Source organism: Carassius auratus, unplaced genomic scaffold (assembly GCF_003368295.1).
Source record: "Carassius auratus strain Wakin unplaced genomic scaffold, ASM336829v1 scaf_tig00041457, whole genome shotgun sequence".
Lineage (NCBI taxonomy): Eukaryota > Metazoa > Chordata > Actinopteri > Cypriniformes > Cyprinidae > Carassius > Carassius auratus.
Genome location: NW_020526647.1, coordinates 8,210 through 14,769, shown reverse-complemented (window position 1 = coordinate 14,769; position 6,560 = coordinate 8,210). Strand labels below are relative to the sequence as shown.

The window sequence follows — 6,560 nt, the reverse complement described above, 5'->3', positions numbered from 1 at the left end:
GTTTTTAGGGGTTGTTGTGGATATGTGCCAGCGCCGATCCAGCACCGCCTGATCATCCCGTTACAGATACGTAACGGGTGCGTGAAATGATTCCGCCTACCGGAGCTGTGCCGGATGTGTTACGAATCTGCTCAAATCACCACTGGATTGACCTTTTGCCTTATTTTCGGCATTTGTCATACTAAAACGACGTGAAAAAAGATAACAAACACAGAATTAATGACCCAGAAATCATATATTTAATTATAAAAAACGAACAACAAAGCCATGAACAAAGTCAACAATTAACACAAAACACAGTCAACAACATACACAGAATTAATGAAAAAAAAAAAAAACGCACAGGCTATAAACACAACGTGGAAAAAAAACATGCACTTAAACAAAATCACTAGGTGGGTGCTGTGGCTGCTCCTGCTGCTGACGCGCCAGTCTCTCCTTGCGCCCTCCTCTCCTCTCCAACGAAAGGGCAAATCACCTTATAGCATGCCTCCATATTTCAGCTTCAGCACCTGGAAAACAGCATTACTGATTAGGATGAATGAGACCTTTTGATCAGTGCTGGTCCTACATGACGACAAAACAGGCAGACGTATATTGCATTTGCTCAAAATGAAGATATGCCCATCCTTCTCGGCCTACTTCTATAACGATTTGTGCATTAGTTGATGGAACTGTAATAAAATAATAGCCTAATAATAAAAAGAATAAGAAGAATAACAGAATGCATTATTGTTGGTGTATGCTGTTTTACGAAGACGTCAAAACTGTAAGAATTAAATCAATGGAAATCTGTGGCGGAAGGATCGATTGTCATCCTCTTTTGTATGTCGTTTATCCTTGTACTTCTTAGCGAGTAAAAGTAGGCTACTTCACTCATTTCCATACTACTAGCCCTGCTAACACACAACGTAACAGTTACGTAACGTACTGGTAATTTTTGGTAATTCCATGACTTACCAATTGACAACGTAACTACGACGTTGCATGCCCGTAATTTTATTACCATCACATTACCAACTCACAACATCATCAGTACGTCCTTCCAACGTGACTAGATAACCAAGAACGTCCCAGATAGGTCCTCTATTGGTAATATATTGGTAACTTCATGACTTACTGGCAACGTAACTACAACGTCGTATGCATGTAATATCATTACCATATTTTTTGTACGTTCTTTATATGCTCTCTGAGTATAGAGCTATTTAAAAAGTTTGATTAAACTTCAGACACAATATTAACCTCTTAAGCACAAATGCTATTTTGGGGATTTCCGTTTTTCATTTTCCTTCCTAATTTTGAATGCTTCCCTATTCACATTCAAAAGTGTGAGATGACAAAGTTTGGTATCATTTTAAAGGAAACCCTTTGAAATTACATAAAACACTGTTGAAATTGATAAAAATGACAATATATGCTGTCTGTGTTATAATAAATAGGGAAAAAAACAAGGCGCTTTTTTATTTTATTTGTGTAAACTGAAGTTTGAAATAGTATAGCTCAGGCAATGAAGGGCCTAGTAACTTTAGACCAATTTCATGTTTTTCTAGCACATGTCAGCTAATAGAGGAAAAAAGAAATTTCTTTCTATCTTAATCTATGCAAAAGTTATTCTATTCCAACTGAAGGAAGGAATAATACCATTTTTGTACAAAATTTTAGTCTAAATAAGTATGAAGTCATCTTTTGCACACTTGCAGTATGGAATAATGTGATATCTGTATATTATTTTACAGAAAACACTCAGAAGTTACATAAAAAGCTGCTGTTTGTGACAAATAGTATTATTTATGTTGTTTCACATATGATGAACCATCTCAATACAATGTGCTTTTTTGTGTGTATGTTTTCTGAAATCATATTAGGCAATAGCGACATGCATAGAATTATTAAAATATCTGGTCTGTCACAGTCTTAAATAGAATCCACAATTTCCAGCTTAATATCATTTCATTTATGTCTATTCTGCATCATGTAAAGATTGGGAGACCTTGCCTGTCTCAAGCATGTATGATATTTCATATTTATAGCGTGTCTGTTTGTTATTATTCAAAACCAGCGATAAATCCGCGTCCCCGAAGCTTCAACGCGAACTTCGGAGCGTCAACAAACTAATTTATGTTCATCCACCCAGTATACTGTACTGTTTACTGTATATTCACTGAAATGCGGTCAAATATGAAAATTATGAAAATAAACAGATAAGCTTATGGCTAGCGCAGCTTCGAGGCTTCAAAATAAAGAATGAAATGTATAAAAGCAAGTATCACGCGTATACGCTTACCAGATGCGCGTCCTGACCTCTCCACGGCGACGGTGGTCCTCCATAACTTGTATTATGAATATTATTCATTGTTAATCCGGAGATTCTTCCGCGTGTAGTTTCCCCCTCGCGTGGTCTTTGTTTAGAAGCAGCCAAACACTCAATTTCCCATCGGTCAGCGGTTCTGTGACGTCACCGGACGGAAACAGGACGGGGCAGTAAGTGACCCCCCTGTTGCGGCTATTCGCACCTCTGACTGGTTCAGACGGCTTTTGAGTGACAGCTATTTGGACTAATAGCGCTTCACAAAGAGATCAGATCTGTATAGCAGGAAAAAGGCTTTAGTGCGCATCATATGAGTTAGAGGTCTGGTCAGCGCTCACAGGGCTTTGGACCTCTATTGCGCACTTGTACAGAACGCTTTATATCTCAGCAATGGAAGCACGCAGAAACGTAAAAATGGTCTTGTTTGAAAGAAGAGATTCTAATCTAAAAGATTATATCGAGTATATAGGTATGCGTGGCTGTTTGCGGCTGACTGAAGCGGTGCAAAATGTATAAATAATAAGGTGAGAAATTTTACATCGCGATTCTGTTGAAGATCATTCGATCTGTGATTGTCACACAATAAAATGATCTACATCATCAGATTCCTGAGAATGAGAGCTTTCTTGTGATATATGACTTGACTGTTTTGTGAAAAATATTTTAAATACACATTCTTACGAAAACGTATTCGCAATCGTTAGATGGAAATTTATGGGGGGGGGAAATATATTTCTTAGCTTAATTTGACTACTTTATGTATCATAAAACCCCAATTAATGGTATTCTTTGTAAAGAAAACACTCTAAGCTTTCAAATGAACCCATTTTTGGGCAAATGCCATATAAGGAAGGATATGCAAATGAGACACAAACATGTGGCATGCTATTTTCGGACCCGGTACCGGGTCTGCAGAGTTTTAAACGTTCCTTAAAGATAAAATATGTTTCCACAACTTACGCACAGTATTGACAAGAAAAGAGTTGTGATCTCGTAAGTAGTTATGAAATAGAAATAGTGACACAGACTGGCTACACCATCTCATCTGCAGCAGAGATTGTTGTATCAGAAGGACAGCGCGTTTGTTTGACGCACTTTTCACTTCAACTGTGTCTGACAGGAGAATTAGCTTTCTGAGGTGAGTCTTACAATTTATAATAAATAAGTTGGTTGATAAAATGTATAAAACAAAGTATTTTTTATTATTTTATTGTTTTTATTAGCCTTTTAGCCGTTGAGTTACCATGGCAACCGCGTACACATCAGCTGCTGGAGAGGAGAGGACTCGTCTGACATTTTCTCTGTTTGTCATCAGTTATACCAAAGAAAAGGCCAACAACTGCGACAGAATGGTTAAGTAACACGTTAATATTATCCACAGTCTAGGTACTTTTTGTTAATATTTATACCTCTGTGATTATGGTATTTTTCCTGAAATGTCTGCTATCAAGTATTACCCTAGCATAGAAACATAATTAATATTATCGCATATTAGATTTGAGCTCTTATTAATGAAAGTTTGGGCTTTTAATTACATCTTATGCGTAAAGGATCGGTTTTGATTGCTTTGTAAATGTTTTTGATGGTAATTTGTCAATAGATAAATGAAGTAAAGTTAAGCTAATTAATTTAGCCTATAAAGTCTATCCGTGACGTCACTCGCGGTCTAAAATGGGCTGAAACTATTTCAAACCACTGTTTCAAGCTTGTTCTGATTTGACATTGTAAACAAATATTGATAAAAAAAAAATTGTACAGTGATTTCAGGAGTGTCTTAAAAACCCTCTAAAACATTTCCAAGAAAATGTCTAACGGGAGCTGCTGACCGAGATAGAAAACACAGGTGATCTGAGAAAGCTTATTAAATAACTTCATATTTATTTTTTACAATATATCATCATGCATCTGTAAAATCTAAACATGTGAATTCTGGTATCTTAAGATATTTTTGTATGTTTTCCATATTACTATTTTTCTTTTCTGCATTTCCCCTATTCTCTAGTTTGTTTATTTCTAATAAGGAGCTGGAGGCCGTGAAGATACAGATCCATGATATTGTGGAGAAGCAGGCCCAGATGAGCAAGTGGAGAGCTATGCTGGAAATATTCAGGAGTTGATGCTCATACGTCCAGGGTAAGTATACAGCTAACCCTACTACCACCTCTACTCTGTGTGGGTCTCTGCAAAGGCCCGGTGCACCCAGGACACGATCTTCCCAGATGTCCTTCACCCTATTTCACAGCGTAAGACATGAACCAGGCCCTGGGCGATGACCTCTCTCCATTCGCCGCCTCCGGTCTTCAGGATCTCCACCAGAAACCGATTCGCTCCACTTCGCGAGACAGAACACAACGCTGTGATCATCAGAGACTCCATCCTCCGGCACGTTTGCGCTATGTTAGCTGAAGGTAAAGTCCACACTCACTGTTTCCCTGGTGCTCATGTTCTTGATATTTCTGCACAGATTCCCGTGATCCTGAAGGGTGAGGGGGCATCGGAGCGGACGTGCTTCATGCTGGGGTTAACGACAACACGCTGCGGCGCAGGACCACTTCCCACATATAGATGAGGACATGAAAGGTTCAGCAGACTTTTTGCTTTAAACGAATGGTTATAGTCATGCTGTAAAGAACAGAAACTGCTTTTTGTTAATAATTGGAATCTTTTCTGGGAGCGTTCTAGGCTTTTTAGATCTCCTGTTGGACAACATCTCCAGGACACTTCGCTCCATATGACTAGTAAGCCAATTCTCAAATAACTGTTATGATGACTTTTGTTCTACACGCTCAAATAGAAGTACTTGTGCTGTCCAATCAATAAAGATTGTGTTTGTTCCAGTGTTAATTTTGACAGGTATTTTTGATTCAGCATTAGTCTAAACTCCACCAAACTACTGTTATAAGCATGAGCCCCGTCAGATTGGTCGTGGTGATTGGAGGTGTTGCAACAATATACAGTGATATTCTCAATGTTACCCAGAAAACAGGTTACAGGTTTAACTCTTTTGAAATAATTCTGCTAAATGTTACTCTGTCAGACATGCAAAAGAAATCTAATGTATCTCTTGCTCTGGCTACTAGGGTTGTGACGAGACACTTATCCCACAAGACGAGACGAGACACGAGACTGGGTTCATGAGAGCGAGACAAGAGTTTTTTTTTAAGAAATCCTCGATGATAAAATAAATATTTCATTTTTCTCTACTCCTTTTTCGTAGTACATACATTTTCACAATGATTTATTAAAAGTAATAAAAAAAAACATGTTTAGGGCCCTATGAAATGTTTAATTTTTTCCCCAGCATATTATTTTTTATTATTATTGTTAACAAATTCTGTATTTTAGCATTTCTAACTATTTGAATGCATAACACAACTTAATTTATTCATTTAATTTTTTCTTAAATGTAGCCTTACTGATATAGATATCATATCTCAAAGTGTAGTTACTGACCACTTCCTTGTATCGTGCATGCTGCATATTACTGATATTAACTATATTTCCAAAATGAGCATTATGAATGTAAGATCCTTACATTACATTTATAACAATCATTGTTAATGTTTGAATTGTATTTCAGGGCAGTTTGTGAAGACAGATAATCAAGAGAAGTCAGTTCCAGATCCACACCAGACCTCTCTCTCACGAGGATTGCTGTCTACTAGCATATTGTGTTCTCTTCAGACTTCGGGGGATGCAGATATTACTCAGGGACACGAACACTTGAATATTGAGTTACTTAAGATTTTAGAATTTAATGTTAATTGCTTAAACATGATTAGCTGATGTATTATTGTGGGAGCTTGTGATTAGTTGATGAATGTGTGCATTGTTAATGATAATATTTAAATGCAATGTGCTGAGGGCCTACTAAGACTTGCATGTTGTGCATAATGTTTTGACCCTGCATGCTTACAGAAGGGTATAGATATTTAAATATATGGAAATGTATTTATTATTAATATATCTCAATCTATGTGCTTCTGTATGGGCTGAATGCTTTCATTCATATTTCGCTGTATATCCTGTTTTTATTAATAATCTGAGTGTATTACTGTTCATATTTGCTTGTTAATAAATTAACTGAATTCATTTCGAGTATGTATTCATCATTCACAGCTGCTAAAACAGCCTTTAAATTAGTTTGGGCATATGAGGACATAAATTAGGTTCAAGTACTGCATGTCTGCCCATAGAATAATTATAAAAAAAAAATGACCAACTGATTACCAGCACACGACCACCGATC

General features: G+C 37.0%; 1 long non-coding RNA gene across 2 annotated transcripts; it reads left to right on the top strand.

Moving 5' to 3' along the window:
• The first annotated feature begins 4,077 nt into the window (after positions 1–4,077).
• On the top strand, positions 4,078–6,336 carry LOC113085121 (uncharacterized). 2 transcript variants are annotated; one of them, XR_003283991.1, is made up of 3 exons: positions 4,078–4,154; positions 4,314–5,049; positions 5,892–6,336. It is a non-coding gene; the product is annotated as an uncharacterized LOC113085121 (long non-coding RNA). The 2 variants fall into 2 exon arrangements; XR_003283992.1 differs by having other exon boundaries at positions 4,107–4,154; positions 4,333–5,049.
• The last annotated feature ends 224 nt before the right edge of the window (positions 6,337–6,560 follow it).